At 42.5% G+C, this 22,702-nt stretch overlaps 1 long non-coding RNA gene across 1 annotated transcript in view; it reads right to left on the bottom strand.

The window, feature by feature from the left end:
* Nucleotides 1-22,702, bottom strand: part of LOC146829402 (uncharacterized) — a 90,767-nt gene that overhangs the window by 33,316 nt on the left and 34,749 nt on the right. The window contains exon 2 of the long non-coding RNA XR_014962238.1: nt 2,434-2,523. This is a non-coding gene — a long non-coding RNA (uncharacterized LOC146829402). The remainder of the gene's footprint in view (nt 1-2,433; nt 2,524-22,702) is intronic.

Genomic DNA, 22,702 nt, shown 5'->3' with positions numbered 1-22,702 from the left:
AGCTCTCTTCTTTGGGAACGAACCTAACTGAACACTGTTAAACATGGAACCTTGTTTATGACATGCTTTTCTAATCAGAAACTAAAAAGGTTAACAGCTCGTCCTTTAAATTTATCATCAAGAAGGTCAGATTGACATCATGACAAACTTTGGAAAAATGTAAACTAACAGGTACGTCGTTAAAAAATAGAACTGCATAAAAAAGATAAGCATTTTAGGTAAACTCACAAATACTGATTCTACTATCATTTTAAGACAGCTGAAAGGTCTTAGTCCTAAAACTGTGCTTAAAGCCCAGAGAGAAACTGGTTGAGTTGTGGAGATCCACAGGCGGCTAACTTGAGATACTTACAGAGGACAGAACCAACGTTCTAGGATTGCGATTGATCACTAAATTAAGAGTCTGTTTCTTCTCTGTCACTACAGGTGCATGAGGTCACAAAGCTGTGTAGTTATGCAGTACTTGTGTGGTATTAAGGCATTGTGTACACATAAAAAACATCGGGGAGAAGGGTGTGAAATAATTGGAGTATGACCTCAAAACTGCTTTCTGAAGCAGAGTGGAAACTACCAGAAAAGAGGACGCGGATATAACGGGACATCTGGAAATGAACCCTTCCACCGGTGGAAAATTGTGGCGGACAGTTGCTCTGGTGCTTATATGCAAGCAATAGGAAACACAGAGTCCCCAGGTTTATTAGTTTCCCGATTCTCAGAGGAAACCTTTGGTTGAGGACTTTGGGCGGCAATCACCAGTCGATTGGTCGCATGAGGTGAAGGTTGGATAAAGCACTGGCCACTGGCATTGAAAGGCAGACCTAGGGCTTCAATCACCCTTTCATCCCCGCCTTTCACTAATCTGCTGTTTACTGTGCAGGTGTGCGCTCATACTGGAATAGGGTGGAGAGTCCTGGTCCGAGCCCGGCGCACGCATTAAAGGATGCGGAAGAGTGCACCCCATCTGTAAAGCAGCCCCTACAGTGGTGCTGACTAGCTAAGATGTTTCTAAATGCTAGAAATCTACCTGACAAACTATAGCTCAGCTGGGACGTGTGCATGACGTAATGGAGCCTGCTGAGAGTATTTGGCTTGATGAGCACGACTGGCTAGATGGACAGCAAAAGGGGAGATGTTATGGCTGGGCGCTCCGTGATCAATCCCAGGTTCGGACTGGAATGAAGGGCAACCAGGCAGTGCCCGAAGGGCTGGCCTGACAGGTTAGTGAGGGCTGTTTTTTGGCAGTGTGCCTGTTTTATGGCCTCATGGGCTAGTGTTTACTGATGAACAGACAATAGAAACAAGCATTGCCTGCAGCAAGGTCACCTAAATGCAGTCTTCCATACAACCTGTCATTACAAAGTCAAAACGGCCCCAATTTGCAAACATGGGCCCCTTTCACATTAATCTACTTCACTAATGGGGCCACGTTCCCTTTGGTGCCTGGGCCCATTTCCTGTCCCAGTCCGACCCTGCTCAATCCCACTGTCGGGAGGGAGCCGTATTGACAGCGATCCACTGCAATAGTTCTGATAGAGCTCCAGTGCTTTTCAACGCAGCAGTGCTCCTCTTGTTCTTCCAAGGGAGCACCTGTGTTAGCGCCTCATGCAATGGCGGTGTTAGCACTCTGCTCCTCTTCACTACATGAGCTTTGTGAACGCTTCTTTGCAGTAGTTCCGCTAGTACTACACTGCGGCCCAAGTGGCTGCCGAGTAAAGGCATATAGGCAACAAAATAGAGACGTGAAAGATAAAAACTCAGTTCACTTACCATTCGTAACAAAATGGCATTCAGCTATGCAAGTCAGCTATAACAGCACTGTGCAACAGGCGCAGTATGTCTCCTCATTGGTAGATAAAAATGAACTCCGGGGTAAGGCTCAAGAGGGAAGTCAAAATAGACAGGAAATGGAGGAGCATGGGTGACTCTTTGGACATCAGCTGTGTAGCATTAGCAGTTTTACAGCAAATGTCCATGAGATGGCATTCGCATAAGCTGGGAATTGGTGAAACTTGCAGCAAGAACATGCGAGGGCCTGTGAGTCTCGGGGGGGGGGGGGGGGGGGAATCATGCATAATATATATAGCAAGGAATATTGAAAGCGGATAGCAAGGAAATAAAATAAGGGAATTCCAAAAGCCAGTCATTCGAATGCGTTCATCAGCACTGTAAATATGTGCAGCTTGTCCCAAACCAAAAAGTAAAAGAATAAACACTAGTTACGAGAAACTGGACAGGTTTCTTGCAATGTTATTTTGTGTTAGTTGCTTGAATATAATTTCCCAAAACTGCCGCTAAGCATGGAATAGGGATTTGGGGGTGGTGGGGGGGGGGGGGGGGAGCAAAAGATGCGTGGGAAGGAAGACATAGGAAAGAATTTGGCAGCTTATTAGTTTGATAGTTTTCTACTGAAAGACGCAATATTTAAAAACATACCTTTGATTTATAGTAAAGGTTAACCCCAGAAACTCGCCTATCTCGTTCCATCAAGTGCCACTGGTACGGGAGCAATGCCACTCTCTTTTCCTATAAAAAAAAAAAAATGAAGTAAAAGAAAATGTTCAAAAACAGGGACAATAAGCCCTCTAAACAACAGTCTGAGAATTCAAATTTAATAATTTTGTTTTCATACCCACGGCCTTCTAACCATGTTAGTGCCTGTTTTAGTAGCATTAGAAAATAGAATCAATTTCATATTTCTGAATGGAAAAGAACCTAGGTAAAGAAAGGGATGTACCTGAAGCCTGACTGAGACATTTTCTTCCTTTCAAACAGACCAAATCACTCCTTTCAAAATACAATGGATTGGTTATGATTAACAGTACACACAACAGCACCCATCTTCCTCCAACATTCAAACTGACCCATAACATGGGTCACTAGAATAAAAAAAAAGGGATTTTTTCCACAGACACATAATAGTCATACAATAAATTTCTGTATTCAGACATTTAAAGAGGTGGCAGTTTTCTTGAGATAGGGTTAACAGCCCCTTGATTGGGAAACAAGCTCCCATCTGCAGCAGGACAAAGTGGGTGGAAGGAAAGACAGATGCTGTCCTCAAAGCAGCAATTACTCTGAGCGGGTAGTAAGATTTCAGAAAAATCCATTACATACTGCAGCTCTTCTTGTGGTCTAATGTCCTGAATCCTTAGGTTTCTCCTAATAATAAATATGAAATGCACTCACTCGTTTGAAGAGATGCTTCAAGAGGTCCTGCAGATGAACACACAGTAAACCCAGAACTGAAGACTACTTCCAGAACAGCTGGGATAAACTGGATAAATGACACCCATATCTTTCAAAAACATAGGTGCGTATAAGTGTGTTTTCTGAAGAGTACAATACTATTTAGCTGTCACACAGTTATTTTACTCTGCCAGGTACAAAGGACTGTGTGAACAAAAGAATGTGAATAAAATGAAACTCCTGTGCCTTCAAATAAGACAATATCCTAATCGGTAAATAACCATCTGCTGAATGTTTACAGTTAATTTTGAGAAACTACTAAAATAACAGTCTATTTTTGTAACAATAAATAATTAAATATAAAACAAGTAAATCATCTCACACTACGTTCTTCATAATTTATCTTTATCCACAAGCTGTATAATTTGCCTATTTAGGCCACATAATTGTTGCTTAGCTGGGTCCTTCTCTGCTACATACTTCGAATGACTTGTAGTGTAGTGCCTATATCCCTGATAGGCTCTGCGCATAGGAATAATATACACTATAGATTTGACATAGGACTGAGGTCAGTATGTCTCTATCGAGTACATTAAACTTAATTACTTGTGTGTGCCAGCTAACTCAGAGGTCACTAGAAACTTCTCGAATAAACAAGAAGGGATTAGTTTCTGACAACCGCATAAACATGACAACTTTGTTTCCCTTACAGTCAGAACAATCTCAGAATCATGGAAACAATAGTTAACAGTTTCACTCAGTCAATCGTGCATGCTTCGTTTCTACAGAGTTGCACAGAAATAGAGAGACGGGCGTTTCAATAAAAAAGGTTTATTGAACAGTCTATTTCTCATGCAAGAGATTTGAACTGCTACAATCGTAAGACAGGCTGCGAAGTACAATATGTACAGAGTTAGCAGGAAGATAAAATAATACTGCAATAGCATGGTTTGTAGCTATGACATATTCATTAAAATACATACATAAATAACACAGGCTAAAATGTGAATACTCATCTGATGCTTCTCAATTGTTCTACCCCAGTGTACCTAACCTAAGTGCAGTACGAGGTAAGAAGTAGGTGCTGTTTTCTAAAGTATAGCTAGCTATAGTTTAGTTTTGCCAAGAGTTGCCAAAAGTTTCTCTAAGTTCCAGTCTCCTCCATACCTTAGAATGTGCAAGGTTGGAATCTCTTTCCGGGACTCGATATCTAACACCCCGCAAGGGGAGTCAGAAATACTGGAGCTGGATTCTCTGCGAGGAGGATAACAGCGTCTGGTCAGTGCATCAGGCTGGAACTCAATCTCCTTCCGAACTTGCCGTGGCGAACCGCAAGTAGTCAGTCGAGCTGGACCATACCGGAACCGTGGTTTGCCAGGGCAAGTGCAGGTATATTTATACCTTGAAGGTGTTTAGGAATGCCTGTATTGACGTAAAAGTCGGGCATTGGAACGTCATGAATGAACCCCCAAGGAATAGATGTTCATGCATAATAATGAGTTCTTGGAGAAATCAATATCCAAGCAAGGGAAATTCCTAAAGGAATAAGAGTCTGGTTTTCCAAGAACTCGTGAGGTGGATTGAATGATGTAGTAGACCATGCCTGTATTTGGTTAGCATGGACAATGCCTAAATAAGGGCAATATGAATTCTACCTATACAAGGGCATAAATCGGGAAACCTATCTACATCTACACACAACACTCACTCCAGTTTCGTATGAACAACATTACTAACTCCTAAACATACTAAACATGTCTAAAAGAGTATTGCATGATAATCTAAAACATGCTAAAACATATCTAAAAACATATGTCCTAAAAATGCATTACAAAACCATTTGCTATGCATAAGGTGCTGTACATATTAAAAGCAATGTTTCATTCTAAGCATATGTTTGCATTGGAAATGCCAAAAAGAATGAACAAGAAATATATACACATGATGAACTGGCTCGTTGATACAGAAGAAATAAGGGCCGAAACCATTTCACATCAGGTTAACATAAATCAATTGTTGATGTGACAAGGTGGCATATTGTCCCTGGAAGTTTTTCAAAGAATTCTGTTCACTAAGAATAGTTCTACTATAAGCAGATTACTGTGCCCAAAAATGCAAAAAATAAAAATTTGGAGAAAAACCAATAATCATAGGAAAAAAGTTCCAAAGTTAGTCCCTTGTCTGAAAAGAATGAAGGCCAAATTCAGAGTCTCATTGGAACACTGTGTGCCTGAATCAAAAGTCAGTGTGTGGGCCTGGAGAAAACATGAAATCTTCTAATCCTGTAGACAAAAAGTCATCTACCGTTGTAGGTGAAAGATGATGTACCTCGTTTAGAAGATTAACTGCATATAGATGTGAACTATGGCCTTCAGCATTGGTTGCATCAGCAATGTTCGAATCGGATGTTACCTGCGCGCCTGATGATTCATCTCGTACCAATTTGCGTCTGTGAGATCTCAATGAATGCCGTCATCAGGATCGGTAGCCGCTGGGGACAACACAGAGCATGGACTGTAAGCGGGTCCAGCAGAGTATCGATATCCATAGGCTTGACTGATGGGGGTGTTAGACAGATGTCTAGCACGCATTCTTCACCGCAGAGCAGGCAGCGTAGAATAGGTAAGATGCAATCTTGCCAGATTGGTCTGTATGACATAAACCATGTGGTATTTAATTCTCGTAGACAAGGTAAACTGAAAATTTGGACGATGCGCTCACAACACTTCATCTACAATAGAGATCTTTCCATGGTGAATTGGGTGTCGATGGCGAGTTGGCTTGCCATATCGTAGCAGTAGGAGCAAAAATAGGATCCCTGCAATGAGTGCTAAAAGGAGCGGCAATCCGCCAAACACAGAGTGCACGAAGTTTGGAAAAATTCGGAGGACAGCTTGAAAAGGTGCTAACAGTCCTGCACACACGTTCTTAAATGCATGTATAATACCGGTCATATCAGACATGTTTAAGATACGCCCTAACATTTCTGAGAAATGTACAGGGCAGTTTGTATACAAAAGGGTATGTATCTCCGCAGAAGTCCTTGCGACTTGGAGATCATAGGCTTCTTCAGCCGAGGTCAATGGCACTGTTTTTTGTAAAAGAATGGCTTTCATTCTGCTTAGAGTGTCAATTCGTATAGAAGAGATGTTCAGTGAAGGCCACAAAGGCGACTCCCAGACTGTCTGTATTTGTGGAAACAAGACTTGCATACAGCAAGTGACCCTGGATGTAACCGTAACTAGATATGGAATACCTGGCAACATGCCACAGCAGCTGTGATCATTCAACATAATGTAACTGCCATTAGAAAGTAGGCCAAAAATTGAATCACTGCAGCCGGTGAGCCTTGCAGGTGACAGGATACGTTTGTAGTGGAACCATCACAGGCCCCGTGTAAGTTAATACCCTGACAAAGTAGAGAACCGCTTAGTGTATGTTCACAGTTTTCATCGCTAAGAAACACTTCACGTTCCCACTCCAACATCTATGTGTGTAAGGTAAATACCAGGATGTCTTGATGTATCCTTTACCCAACCTTTCATATTTGCCAACTGGTATATGTTTTAGGCAATATTGAAAATGGAAAGTTGTAACAGGCAGAGTAATTTTACCATGTATGATCCACTCAGTAGCTGGTTTTTCTGCCACTGTGAATGGTAACTTTTCTAGTTTTTCAATGCTCAGCACAGTGTAGTGTTCTCCCCTTTCTGCCAGTCTGATATGTTTATCAGTGAGATTGAATTCTGAAAACAGTGACGTAGTATTGATTAAACGCCAAGGCACATAGCCTGCAAGCAAGTTTTGTAGCGTCCAGCCCAATAGCCTGATAGAACGTAGTTGAGACTGACCATATTACAACATGACCAAGTCTTGTTCCATGATGTCTATGACAGAAGACACAATGCGGTCCAATGAATATATCCTGGACAACAGAGTCGTTAACCCATGGTCTACTACAGGGAGAGTTTTCTCTAAATTAATACGATCAATTTCTCATATTCGTTCTGCAGTCTCTGCTTGGGTAACCTTCCATGCTTCAATATAAGCAGCGTACATACCGGCATATATGAAACGTTTTTGACGCGGTTTTCTTGGTCCTAGCAAGAATTCCCTAAGGTCTGCGCCTTCTTTAAGTAAAGTTAAGTGTTGTTTTACATCCTACAGTGTAGCTTCCTGTAGCCAATCAAGGCTAAGTTTCTCTACACTGTATGTTGTTACTACCCCTGGGTGCTGTCTTTGAACATAGCATGGGTCTGGCCTATTGATAGAGAAACCCTGTGTTTTGTTCAGGAATCGATCTTGACAGTCGTTTGTGTCTGTGGGCCAGAGCAACCATTTTTTCCATTCTGGATCTGATCTGTTGTGATGCAAAATATTATGTACGTTGACCTCTCCCCGTGTAGTGCTATTAATTGCAGGTATAGGTATGGTTGGTGTGTTCATGTCTTTGATCTTGGATAATCCAAGGCAAGACGTTTGTTGGACAGTGTCATTCAAAAACATAATGTGCTCAGGGATTAGACAGGCTCTAAACAAAGCTTCTACCCCCTGTACTTGCCAATGTTTTTACCCCAGACTGATTTTGTCTCAATGTTGTCTTGTCTAGACAGTTGGGCAATAAAGGCTGCAGAATAAATCTGTTTCCTATTGGTTAACATATTTTTCGTTCCTGTCTTGTTAACATTTTTAAAGTAAAATGTTTCTGGCTCAGGCAAATTGTAACCTGAAAAATATGGAAATTTCATTGCAAAAGTTTTCGAACTACCCTTTGGAGGTGTAGGACAATGTTCCCATTGGTTATACATAAATACATTTCTAGGTGTTGCAGATTTATGCAAGAAATGATGACCATAGTGGTTATAACAATACATTTGTTCATAGTCTGATCAACCCTCTAAATATTCATGATTTGTGAATACAGTAGACATCTCTAGATCAGACATCATGTTATTAACAATCTCGAAGTCCCAATCATCAGAAAAGGTACTAGAGGTAATAAAGTCACTTAATGAAATCTTAAATAAATGTTGAATCTTCAAAAGCACCGACGGGCCAAAAATGTCATATTGAGTTTGGTCCGAAACTATACCATCATGTATAGGAACGGATGTGATGTTCACTGCTGACAAGTCTCTTGCTTCACGATGGGATGATTTGTGTGGCTGGAGAAGTAGGTTCACTCTTACTTGCTGTGTCCATTTGAATACATCTTCCACTTATCAGCATACCCAGAGTTATTACCAGAGCTAACCATAGTAGAAAGAAGAATATTCCCAAAACAATCCATAGTTCAATCCATGGTGTTACCAGATAAGTCTTTTTCAGGTGATGAAAAAAGTCTGTTGCTTGTTCTTTGAAAGTTCTTTGTGCTGGCGTCGTTTCAGGTTCGCTGGGATCCTCAGAAAACGTATCAAAGTTCATGAAATAGCCAGAGGCAGTTCTGTCCATGGTTTGAATTGCATCAGGATTTGTTGAATTTGCTGGAACCAGTTGATCACTTGTTACTTCGCTGTAGACATGTGCATCAGGACGAACTGTTATTTGGGTCTCAAGAGGTATAAGTTCCATGGCATTGTTGCTTAGTTCTCCATTTCTCACTGTAGAATCTTCAAAGGTGATGAGTCTTTCAGTTTGAACCTCTTGGATTGTAGCTAGAGGAGTGCGTCTGCTACATTGGCGGAGTCCACTTGGCCTACTGCTTAGTATCAGCCACATAGTGTGGTTTGATCAGGTCGATGGACACAAATCTTTTCTCCTTTTTACCAGCAAGGGGCGGCAAAAGTACTGTTCTTGATCCGTGGATTGCTAGGACAGGTACTGGTTGTATGTAAGAAGGCCCAAATTCCTTCTTGTCCACGATCTTTTCTCTGACTAGATCACCAAGCTTTGGGATCCAGACAGGCCTTGCTGGGACGGCCAGTTTTTCCTCAGTGATGGTTGGCTTCAGGATCACGTTGCTTTGTTTCGTTCTTAGTTCATTAAAGTCCTGTAAAACAGCCAAACGATCTTGGATATCAAATTTCTTATTTTCCATCAGTGTGCCTTGCATATCAAGGTCTGGTACCAATGTTCTAGTTCCAAATAGAACTTCATATGGAGTGACACCCCTTAGAGAACTTCTTGGCAAGTTATTAAGTGCGTGTTGGACCCAATAAAGATGTTTGACCCACCCATCACTCGAACCGAATACCCTAGCGGTTATAGACTGCTTTATGTCCCTTTTTTTTCTTTCCACAACAGAATTTCCCTCAGGATGGAATGGAGAAGAATACCGCAATGCTACGCCCAAACTGGCAATGGCTTCTTTGTAAGCTCGAGAGCTAAACAAAGGATCCTGGTCAGAATGTAGTGTGCCAATTGCATATGTGCCAATAAAGACTCGCAAATCTTTTATAACAGTTCGAGCGTCAGCCGAGCACTCGGGGCACATCCAAAGGAACCTTGAACACAAATCCACTGCGACCATGATATATTTATAGTTACCATCCCTTTGTAAGGGACCGCAGTGGTCCAGGTAAACACATGCTAATGGTTTATCTGAAATTAACGGGGCGTCTGCGCAGGACGTTTCACAGTAGAGACTTTCATCTTCTGGCATATTTCACATTCCAAAACATAATTCATGGTCTGTTTCCTAAAGCCAGGCCACCAGTATCTCGGTTTTAATAATGATACTGTGGCGGAAACACCTGCATGGGTAGAGGCGATCCCTTCATGTGCTGCTAGGATTAGTCCTAATCTATGTTCCACGTTTGAAATTATCCTATCCCCCACTCCAGGGATTCGAGCAAATGGAACATTGTTTGCATCAATTATATATGAGTATTTGAGTGGAAACCTTTTATGTAACGTTGCACCGCTGCCTTTGCTTGAAGCATTGACAGCCAGCATTATTTCACTGTCTATTTTCATTTTTGAACGAGTGATTGCAGCTACAGAAGCAGTTTGCACAGCCCCCTTCGCGGCTTCATCAGCCAATGAATTCCCTTCAACGTGAATGCCATCACGTTGATAACTCAACGTGTGTATCACGTGAAGGTTTTGTAGTCCGTTTCGCAACTGAACTACTTGTTCCCAAAGCGTTTTATGCTTGATTGTGCCACCTTTTGCATCTTTGAAACCATTTTGAAGCCAATTCTGTAAATATTCATTGTAAGATTGAACACAGTAAAAAGAATTGCACACTATGAGTGTGGGGAAATCCTCGATCCGTATTTTCAAGTGCCAACTTGAATGCTTGTAGTTCAGCTCGCTGAGCTGTACAATCTCCTAGAGATTGAGTTTTTGGGACCATTGGCCTGAATTTGCCATCGCGCATACGACATTTAACGATCACGCATGCTGCACTGTAAGCCTGATTACTCCCCGTACCGGGTTGTGCAGATCCGTCAGTATAAATTATAAATTCGTACAGATCCAGAGGGAGAATTTCAGTAGGCAGAGGACATTTGTGTTCGTATTGCAGGAATGCTTGCGTTTTCAAATAAAGATCAAAAACATATTTAACATCAGTTGCAGCAAGAGAATTAACCCATTGTATCCATCTTGGATGTAGAGCTTTTGCATTTGGAATGCTAGTTTTAGTAACTGCCTCTAAGGCTGGTACAGGAAACACGACCATGAAGCGTTTCCCCTGTGCTAGGGCTCTTTCTTTTGCTACAGCGGTTTGAACTACTGTCAGAATTGTTTTCTGTAGAAGTGAATTTCATTTCTGCTTGTGTATACAAATGTGATTTGTATGCAATTGGTACTTTTTCACCTTCGTTAAAAGTTAAGTAGGTGAAATCGCATGGACCCGGAATGATTCGGATCACTAAGTTATGTACGTTTACGCGTGTTTGCAAGTGTTTTGTTGCTAACATGTCTGTTTGAAGTGAACGCAGAATTTCTGTGTGTTGTTGTGTCCAAGTTGTGGTTTTGAAATCAGGTTTGATTAATTTGTAGAGAGGTTTAACCCTCTCTGCGTAGTTTAGAATGTATGTTCTTCCAAAATTCAGGAAACCTAGAATCAAATAAGTTTTTCAGCGTTTTTGGGGGTTGGAGCAGCGCACACTTTGCTAAACGTTGGCTGCCAGGCTTTTGCCTTCACTTGAAAGTTCATATCCTAGGAAAAGGACGTTGAGATGGGCAATTCTTGACTTTTTAAAGTTGAATGTGTAACCCTCAGAGGCGAAGCCCAATAAAATGGTGTTCACCCTGTTCAAATGCCTGTTCATGTCATCGTCTGTTAAGTATATGTCATCGACATATGACAATGCCTCATCATCATAAATTTGTAGTAACTCAGTTACTCTTGCTAAGAATAACCCCGGGCTGTTTTTGAACCCCTGTGGGAGTCGACAAAATTGAGGCTGCGTCCCCATTATTATGAAAGCGGTCAAATATCTACTTTCAGGTGCAATATTTTGACAAAAGAAACCATTCGAAATGTCTAATGTGGTTTTGTACTTTTTATGTACAATGTTATTCATTAATGCTATACTATGTGCATTTTGCACTGCAAATGTTTTACAACATGAGTTTAGGTGTCTGTAATCCAAAACTAGACAATATGTATTGTCTGGTTTGGAAACAGGAAACAAAGGATTGTTCATTGATGAAGTGCATGTTTCAATCACCCCCTGGTATTCAAGTTGATCTAAGATCTCCCTGACTTGTTTTTTAGCTTCTTGCTTAACTGGGTACTGCCTTTGTGCAGTTGGTTGATTTTTTAACTGGATTTTGTGGTAAAAGGAGTCCTCATCCCATCCTACATGATTTTTGTATAATGGTGGGGCTTGGGCCACTGCCCATTTCCTGGCATAAGTATATTTTAAGTGTACTGGAACATGGTTAGAGAAGGCTGGCATAATGATGTCTTCGCCATGTGGGCACTCCCTGACAAATTCTGGTGGCCAGTCTCGTTCTGCTAGAAGTATATCATAACCCCTTGAAAGATGCTCCCAAAAGAGTGCTCTCACTTTTCTTGGTATGTCTCCCTCCATCCGGAGTGTTATTTCATATAACCTATGTAGAGAACTAACCCTGGTGTCTGCAGTTACAACTTGAATGTCCTCATGTATGTCCACTGTCTCCAGAAGCCCTTTCAGGTTCTGGAGAGCTACTGTAACTTCTGCTGCACTGTCCAACATTGTCTGAGCCCATTCTCCGTTCTTGAGTTGTATTCTCAAAATCCTCGGCATGTTTGATCTTCAGACCTGCTACCTTCTTTTTGGAGAATTGAGGTTTTTGTTCGTTTTTCTTAACGTGTTGATCGTCTTTGGACTTCACGCGTTCTTCTTTGTTCTCTGACCATCCTCTTCTTTCGGATGTCTGTGATGATATCTGAAAGGTACGAGAGGAACGTGTATCAGTAGCTTGATATCGGTCAGGTTCTCTCAAATTATACCTATTCCTGAGGTTGTACCTCCTGTCAGAGGGCTCCTTTTGAGGAGACCTGCCTCAGGAAGGAGAACGCTACTCTTTGGAATGCGGTTTGCTATTTTCCCCACTTCTTTTTAGAAGAGGTAGGAATGTTTTTAGGAAAGACCTTATCAGGACTTTCAGACAGTTGTGGTTTAACTGGTTTCCCTCCCAAACTGTCTCTGCCTAATTCCTCATAGGATTTTTCCATTATTCTGGCTAGTTCTTGTGGTTGTTCCCTTAATTTCTGGCAGATTGCCACTGATGCTGCTTTTCCTTTAATATTAAATAATATTGTTGTTGAGACCTGGTCGAAATTTTTCAGTAACTTCATGCCTAAATTCAGAGCAGGCTCTGCCCCGTATTCGTTTTGAATCGGTTTCAGGACAACAGGTATTACCGCCATAGACAGAACACCATGTGTTTTTGTGTAGATTGCAGCAAAGACTGTGCCCCAAGTGGTGCAGTCTTCCAGATGTGGTATGATCCCCATTGGTAAACAGATTGTTAGAATTCTGTGTTTCTCATAAGGGCTGGTATTTGGAAATACCGCTTCGATTTGAGTAATTTTTTGAGCTATCCAGAATGGAATATGTTCACGGTTTGTGGGCATTTTACCCATGAATGTGTGTAAAGTCTGTGGAGTGATTTTTAATGTATTCCCCTGATGAGGGGCTGGATTTTGAATGGTTAATGGTGGTTGGACTGTGAAAGTCCGCATGACATATTAAACTAATTGTCTGTAGATTTGATCAACTCCTTGAGTTGAGCAAGTAATTCTACATCTGTCATTCCTTCAATGTCAGGATGAGGTGTGTAGCCTGCTAAAATCGGCCATGTTGCTCCTGGTCTACCTAGTGGACCGAGCCTGGTAATGTGATAGTAATGTTTTAGGGCGCCTTTAAACCAGAGTTCATGCGCCTGGTATGGGAGTGGAATTTCAATATCCTCGAAAGGAATATATTCCTCAGGTGGATCATCTTCTTGGTAGAAGTGAAACAAGTGTGTTACTGGATTTGATTCTGGGAATACTATCCATGAATAGAATACCTGTGTCTAGTGAGATTCATGTGCCTCTATCACAAAAACTGCTCTACCACCTCTTGGTGTTAGGCCATGTTTTATAAGTTTTAGTGTGATGGCTCTCCTTAAATTTGGATGGATGTTTATAGCATCCTCGTCGGTTTCTTGAAACCCTGTACGATTAAAAACTGCTGTGACTTGGTCAGCCGCAGCTCCACCAGTATAGGTGTTTGTGCCATTTTCGGTAATTGTTTAAAGAAAGTTTCAGAGCCAGTTTCAAGGGAACAAAGATCAGGTGCACAATATTTTTGGAACACTGTATCCTTCAACGTTGAACAAACAAACATCTAATACATAGGATTTTTTGTCCTACTCAGCTATGGCGGACATGATCCCTACCCACCCCAGACGTCTTATGGATTATTAGGAGTAGGGGTCTCTGAGAAAAGCACGACTGAGTTACTTCAGTATCTAGCGTTAAATTAGTGCCTTACCAAACCGTTGGGCGCCATGTAGTGTAGTTCCTTTATCCCCGATAGGGTCTGCGCATTGGAATAATATACACTATAGATTTGACATAGGACTGAGGTCAGTATGTCTCTATCGAGTACATTAAACTTAATTACTTGTGTGTGCCAGCTAACTCAGAGGTCACTAGAAACTTCTTGAATAAACAAGAAGGGATTAGTTTCCGACAACCGCATAAACATGACAACTTTGTTTCCCTTAGAGTCGGAACAATCTCAGAATCGTGGAAACAATAGATAACAGTTTCACTCAGTCAATCGTGAATGCTTCGTTTCTACAGAGTTGCACAGAAATGGAGAGATGGGCGTTTCAATAAAAAGGGTTTATTGAACAGTCTTATTTCTCATGCAAGAGATTTGAACTGCTACAATCGTAAGACAGGCTGCGATGTACAATATGTACAGAGTTAGCAGTAAGATAAAATAATACTGCAATAGCATGGTTTGTAGCTATGACATATATTCATTGAAATACATACATAAATAACACAGGCTAAAATGTGAATCCTCATCTGATGCTTCTAAATTGTTCTACCCCAGTGTACCTAACCTAAGTGTAGTACGAGGTAAGAAGTAGGTGCTGTTTTCTAAAGGATAGCTAGCTATAGTTTCGTTTTGCCAAGAGTTGCCAAAAGTTTCTCTAAGTTCTAGCCTCCTCCATACCTTAGAATGTGCGAGGTTTGAATCTCTTTCTCGGACTCGATATCCAACACCCCGCAAGGGGAGTCAGAAACACTGGAGTTGGATTCTCTGCGAGGAGGATGACAGCGTCTGGTCAGTGCATCAGGCTGGAACTCTATCTCCTTCCGAACGTGCCGTGGCGAACCGCAAGTAGCCAGTCGAGATGGACCATACCGGAACCATGGTTTACCAGGGCAAGTGCAGGTATATTTATACCTTGAAGGTGTTTAGGAATGCCTGTATTGACGTAAAAGTCGGGCATCGGAATGTCATGAATAAACCCCTAAGGAAAAGATGTTCATGCATAATAATGAGTTCTTGGAAAAATCAATATCCAAGCAAGGGAAATTTCTTAAGGCTTAAGAGTCGGGTTCTCCAAGAACTCGTCGTGTAGGAGACCATGCCTGTATTTAGTTAGCATGGACAATGCCTAAATAAGGGCAATATGAATTGTACCTATACAAGGGCGTAAATCGGGAAACCTATATACGGAATCTAAATCTACACACAACAGACATAACAGGTAAACCAAGGTAACAGACATTAGTGAACAGGTTCAATCCCACCCGTAGCTGTGACTGGAAGTTCTGTGCATCGCTCATCCTTCCAACAAGTACATGCCATTGCTGTGCTTCCCCAGAACACACTGCAACAGAGTATACAGCCGCTTCCTCTCTCAGAACTTAGCAGCGGCCTCCGAGATTCACAGAGTTTCTAGCTTTACTTTCAGCCCTGTAGAGATTCACTACCTTTCTGCTGATTTTTCACTACACACATACTACTTACATGCAGCTATGTGGGTGTTAGCTCGGTGTCATTCCCTTCCCATACCCATCAGTCTTTGCCACCCTAACCCTGCCACCTCAGTCCAAGTGCAACCCAGTATCAGGCATTTATTTGGGGCCATCTACCTCTGTAGAGCAGTTCTACAGCTCCTCAGTCGGCATCTTGCAGTTCTTTGCCCACTTGCTCATGCAGAAACAAGGTGATTTTACTCCTGCAATTCAGTTTCCGGCATGTTCTTCTCACCTCAAGAATGCCCGGCAGTTTTATGCACACACTATGCCACCCCAGCCAGTTCTGTGCACAAACTGTCTGGCAGTTTTACGTATGTGAACACATCCTGTGTCCTGCACCCACTGATGGTTCCCTCTATGCTCCTGCACACAGTGTAACCTCTGCTGTCTTACGTTTGCGCCATACAAATAGCACCTACATATATGCATGCTGCCTGGCAGCAGCTGTACGTGCACGCTCAAAGTGCCCATCAGTCCTCTGCCACATACACTCCATTCACATATCAAGTGCCATGCTTCAGGGGTAAGACTAACGCATGTTAATGCTGGTGTTCACAACATTGCAATTAAAATGTTATGTCACGCATACTAGCATCTATGTACATTGTGTGAAAAGGCCCTGAACCTAAAGCAGTGGTGCAGCGCGCTCACTGTAAAACGGTTTGCTCTCACTGCTGCCCCAGGAACATATGTGAGCCAGTCCATGGTTGAGGAAGAGGGACTGGTTGCCAAGGTTAGAAGTCTCTACCCTTCCCCCCCCAGGCATATCACCAGCACAAACAGCACTGTTTAACCCCTTTGGTACTAGCCCCCTCGACCCTAAACATTTTCTGGGCTATTTGGGGTAGTTCCTGCTTAGGCTCCTGTAACATTTTGTCAACATAAGGTATCAACACCAAATTTGCGTCCTTTTCTTCCAACATTAAGAGGATACTAAAGGTACTCGGGGTTTGTGGATTCCTCTGGAGGGAACCAGAGCTAAGAAATTAGCCAAAATACAGCAACATTTTGGTTTTAGGGGAAAAAAAATGGGAAACAAGTGCTGCAGAAGAAAGCATCTGTTTTTTTCCCCTGCAAATGGCAACAACGAAAGGTTTGCAATGCTAAAATCACCATTGTTCCAACAGGCAGACTGGTCAGAAAACCAAAATTTTCTACACAGTTTTGGCATTTTCATAGAACATAGCCTCTTTATACTATCTTTTGAGCTTTCATCTCTGCCCAGTTAGTGGCAGAAAAGGGAGTGAAACCAGTAATGGATCCCGGAATGCTATACATTTCTGAAAAGCAGACAAAATTCTGAATTTAGTAAGAGGTCATTAATGTAGATCCTTCAAGGTTTTCCTGTAGAAAGTTGAAATAAAAAAATATTCCAATTGAGTTGGAAAAAAACAGCTATTTGTGCATACGTTTTCACTTGTAACTTCTTCTAGGTATGGCAGATTTTTTAAAGAAATATGCGGTTTTGTCCGCTGGACCTTTCTGGTTGTGGGATATAAAAGACTTGTAGGTTCAACAATAACCCAAGGTACCCAGAGCCAATAACTGAGTGCACCTTGCAATGGTTTTTCATTGTGCACCGGATATTAGAGGGCTTTTTTCAAAATGACTTCTTTTTTACACTCTGCCTCAAGTTTGGGAGGCAGAAATGCATAGAAAGATAATTGGTAATAACACTTGTTCTACTATTCTGTGTACCGCCAAGTCTCCCGATAAAAATGGTACCTTATTTGCATGGGTAGGCCTAGAGACCGCAACAGGAAATGGCCTAAAAAGCAATGTGGACATACAATATTTTTCCAGTGAAAACTGAACCTTTTTTTTGTAGTGTGCATAGCTGTGGAGTTTGGGCCCTAGTTCAGCCGGCACCTAGGGAAACCATGCAAACCTGTACATATTTTTAAAAACAAGACACCCAGGAGAATCCAGGATGGGCTGCTCTCACCAGGTTCTGGTACCCAGATTCCCTTACAAAACTCAAACTTTGTCCCATAAAAAAAAAAAAAATCATTTTCCTCACATTTCTGTGATGGAAATCTCCAGATAAAATGAAACCTCACTTGTGGGGGTAGGTCTAGTGCCTGCAACAGGAAATGGCTCAAAACGTACAGAGGAGATATCAAAATGATCAATCGCAAAACAACCTTGGTTTGCAATGTAGTAACATGTTTTACGTCCAGGGCTCCACAGCCATCTAGGGAAATCTACCAAACGCAGATATTTCTAAAAACTAGACACCCGGGTGCTCGCGTGGATCCCCCAAAGTTGTCTTACCCAGAATCACCTCAAACCTCAAAGGTTGCTAATTATTTATTTATTTTTAATCATATGTCTGTGTGGGATGGTGGTAGGATTACGGAGACAACACAAATTTCCTTCCACCAGGTCTTCCGATTAAAATGGTACCTCATTGGTGTAGGTGGGCCAAGTGCCTGCGACAGGAAGGGCCTAAAACGTATTGTGGGGACATCAAAATTATCTATTAAATAAAAAACTACCTGGTTTTGCAAGGAGGTGCGCACCTGTGTTTTTGGTCCCAGGCTCGGTGGCCATTTAGGGAAACCTACCAATCCCAGACATTTCTGAAAATTTGACAGTCCAAGGATGTGCGGATTGCGTAGATCCCCATTTTCTTAACCAGAATCCCCTGCAAACCTCAAGGGGAGCTGAAAGACTGAATAGGCCCCAAAAAAGTTGGGGGGAGAGCAAAATCCCTTGCATAAAGGGCTGCTCCTACCTCCCTGGCATCTAGTGGTGGATCCCTGCTTAGGGAATTGCCTTCCTGCAATGCTCCCCAAGCAAGGATCTACTATAGAATAGTACCATTGCATCGTGGAGATTCTCCCCTTTCCAATGATACCTCTCCTGTGTGCTTCGGTGCTCAGGGGGCTGAGATTGTAATTGCAAAAAACATTTATAAAGCACATGGTTACCAAAGGCATCCCAGCGCTAGAGGCCAAGGTTCATGAACTAAGTACCAATTTATGGAAACAGAAAAGTTTTTATGCGCTTCTGGAAGACCAAATGATTGGTTTCACATCAAATGTCAAGGGTGAGGGAGTTCCACAACCTTGCTGCGTTATATGAAAAAAGGCGACCCCTGTACATGCTTTCCTAATTCTTGGTACAGCTGCCATCTGTTTATTGCCTGATCGCAGGGCTCTCTTATGATGGTAAGAGGAGATGAGGGAGCGCATAATGGATGGGCCAGAACCTGACAGGACCTTATGTGAGATGCAGAGTGCCTTAAATTGTACTCTCTGTTGAATGGGCAGCCAATGAAGCGAGGCCAGGGCAGCCCTTGCGGACTGTCGGTTGGGAATATTCAAGAGCCGTCGTGCTGCACAGTTCTGTACAGTTTGCAGTTTCTTAACAGTGGTGCATGGTGCTCCTAAGTATAGGGCATTGGCATAGTCGAGCCTGGAGGGTATAAGGACCTGGACGACCACTTTCCTTGCATAAAAGGGGAGGAGGGGAGTAATTTTCCGAGTCATCCTCATCAGCACAAAGCAGCTACCTGCAACCTTCCTTGCTTGCTCCCCAAAATCAAGGTTACGATCCAAACAAACCCCCAAACTCTTGATATGATCTTTGGGGGAAGGGGGAGAGCCAAAGCAACTTGGCTAGAATAGACTTATATTGGGTATAGAAGGTTTACCCAGAAACATCAGCTCCGTTTTAAATCCGTTAAGTTTAAAAAATGAGCCCTCATCCATGCAGAGACTTTTGCAAGACACATGGCCAAATCAGGGCCAGTGTTGTTGTGCAGGGCCAGTGTTGTTGTGCTGATTGAAAGAAACAATCAGCTGCGTGTCATCGGCATATGTGATGATCTGAATGCCAAATGGCTCCACAACACCTACCAAGGGGCTCATATAAACATAAAAAAGAGTGGGGGACAGGGACGATCCCCGAGAAATGGCAGAGGGTCAGAAATATAGTCTTCATAGAACACCCGAAATGACCTGTCCTCCAGAAAAGAGTGGATCCATTTAAGGGCCAGATCAGTCACTACTACATCTCTAAGTCTCTGGATGAGCAGCTGGTGATTGACTGTATCGAAGGCTGCGCTAAGATCTAAAAGCACAATGGCAGCGCAGCCTCCGTTGTCTAAGATTTTCCAAGTTGCCTCAACCACTGCTAAAAGGGCAGTTTCTGTGCCCTGTTGGGGTCTAAACCCGGTTTGAGATGAATGAAAACGATTATTGCTTTCCAAAAACGCGGAAAGAGCACGATTCACATGCTTTGGCAATTTTGGTGATTCCTGGTAATAATGAAATGGGACGGTAGTTCCCTAACATCTCAGGATCCAGGTTCGGCTTTTTTAGCAGAGCTTTAATCATTGCTTGCTTCCAGGGAGGGGGGGACCAGGCCTGTCTGGAATGTAGCACTAATCATATCCAGGATAACAGTGGAGACTGTATCAAAGATTTGATTTAAAATGAGGGGCGGAACTGTGTCCCTGGGGGGACCGGACTTCAGCTGGCCAAAGATACCATGCAGGGAGGGCTGATCCAAGAGAGGAATTTCAGCTAGAGTGCAATTGTCAGTGCATCCTTTGATGATGGTTAATGGGCAATTAAATTGAGCTGTAGCCGGAGGAAAAGAGGTATAAATATCTTGAATTTTATTGGAGAAGAAAGTTGTTAGTTGGTTACAACGTGATGATATATCATCGCAAGAAGAAGTAGGTGGGGGGGGGGGGGGGGTTTAATAAGATTTCAATATGCGAAATATTTCGCAAGAAGAGTTGGAAGCTGAAAGAATTTGACTTTCATAATAAAGGGACTGTGCTCACTTAATTTCTTCCTTCTACCTTTTAATGTCCTCCCTATAGATCATTTTATTAGTGATGGAGAAGTCTTTTCTCCATTTTCTTTCGGACCGTTTACAAGCCTGCTTAAGTTTATGCAATTTGGGTGTATACCAAGCTGTTCTATTTGTCTATTTGCTCCACTTTTATCCTTCATTCACTTTTTTGGGAGCGCCATGTCTAGGGAGGAAACCAACCATTTTTAAAGTTGTGACTTGCAATAACCAGATTAGATTCTGGTACCGGTCTGGTGTCATTGAGTATTGCTACCCAGCGTTCTACTGGGAGTTGTGACCATAAGCGGGACAGTTTGGTAGATGTTACCGCTGACCTGCTACTGACTTGATGGGCCCAGGAAAAAGGAATAAGGCAATGATCTGTCTAGGGCAATGAAATAGGGTTTCCAACCTGAAGATCAGTAGGGTTAGAAAAAAGGGGGTCAAGCAGGTGGCCCTTGGAGTGGGTGTGGCCTCTCACTTTTTGGTTAAATTGGAGGGCTTCCATACTATCCAATAAGTCACGTGTGGCTGGTAAAGAGTGATCATTGAAGTGCATATTAAAGTCTCCCAAAAGGGAAAAGTTGGACAGGGGGCTAGCTAAGTTGGCTGTGATCTCGGGGAGATCCTTGCAAAATTGGCCCAATGTCCCCGGGGGATGATAAATTAAAATCCCAGAAAAGGTACAAGTGTGAGAAAAACCAATGGAGAAGAGCAGACTCTCGCATCAGGTATTGGGTTCACCGACATGCGGCAGTTAAATCCAATTTTATTAACCATGGCTTTGCCACCTCCTCTGTTATGTTCTCTGTCATGTCTTTGAATAAGATACCCAGTGGGGAGAGCTTGAGCGAGGATTGGGTCTGACTCACTCGTTAACCATGTTTCTGTTAAAAAACAGAACATCTGGACTCTCTTCCTCGAACAATAATCTAATTTCAATAGCATGTCTGGGAATAGAGCGACAGTTAAGTAAAAGCATATTCAAAACCGTAGGCGGGGTAGAGGTTATATGCTCTTTAATAGCGGGGCGGAAATGAAAAGGAGCAGAGCGGGCATTAGAATACCTTACCATCAGGGCACATAAGATGGGTACAAGTACTCCTTACGTCCCTCTATACTGAACCAAAGCAGTGAAAGTATAATGAGCCGATAAGCTCATTTAATTTTCAATGGATTGACGTCAGTGCGCCGACCATCGTTACACTGAGAAACTAAGTATTGGCATAGCCAATAGGTCTCTCCTTTTGGATCTTATAAGTGTTTAGCCACGCAGCACATTATCCTGGGTGCTGTGCTACTAGGTATTGAAGAGCTACATTTACTACACACTGGCTGTGAAAGAAAGAGTGAATCGTTTTTGTGCATGAAAATGGTGCGGGGTCAGTGTGTGTAAGAAACAGCAAAAGGGATGAACTTTAAAGAATGTGTGCATCTTAACGGTTCCCAAGTAGACAAATCAGTGAAAAAACTAGCAATCACACAACCTTCCGTCATAAGATCACAACCCAGGCAGCCTCGTGCATAGTCCCTCCACGAAGCGCCTAGAGGCGGCCTAGTTCACAAGCCCTCTCCGTTCTATTCCAGGCCACCGAGGAGGAAAGTGGCGAGGCATCCAATCCCAAGCAGCGAGGAGACCGGCACTCCTCTGAAGGCATGCATCTTTAAGTAACATACAACAGCAAAGATGGCCGTGCTCGAAAACCACATCATAACACCTAAACCATTATCTTCTCATTTTCACTCTGCCCCAACCTTTCACACTAGCAAAAGGGGATATGTTTTTATCAAATGCAATAAAATGGCGTGTGCAGTTTTTATTAGGAGACCACGCACTGTATTCAGAGTTGCCCTCAAGGAGAGCACCGATACAGTGTTCATATGGCTGGCACCATGCTTCTCACATGCATGTGTGTGTAAGTAGACACTTACATGTCTTTTCCAGCGTATCAAACTTTTAGCATCCCCGCCTCAATTTAGAAATGCGAAGCAAATGCTTAGGCAAGTTTCAGAACGTTTTGCATCAATAACTGCACATGTGCGGTTTGTAGAATTTGGAGGAGATATGTCAGTGTGTAATTTCTACCCATTAACTTCCCAACTCGCACAGCAGCTCTTTAACCATGGATATTTCTAAAAACACAATATTCATGATGTTATGTGACCTTTTAGCCTGACAGAGGACAGGAAATATCAAAGATGCCGACGACAGGGGAAGGAAAATAAACCCAAGATGTGCAGTACACGTAGGCTGGTTTTACATACCGGAGTCCT

The sequence above is a fragment of the Triturus cristatus genome, chromosome 5_2 (assembly GCF_964204655.1).
Source record: "Triturus cristatus chromosome 5_2, aTriCri1.1, whole genome shotgun sequence".
NCBI lineage: Eukaryota > Metazoa > Chordata > Amphibia > Caudata > Salamandridae > Triturus > Triturus cristatus.
This window is presented reverse-complemented; position numbering and strand designations above follow the sequence as displayed.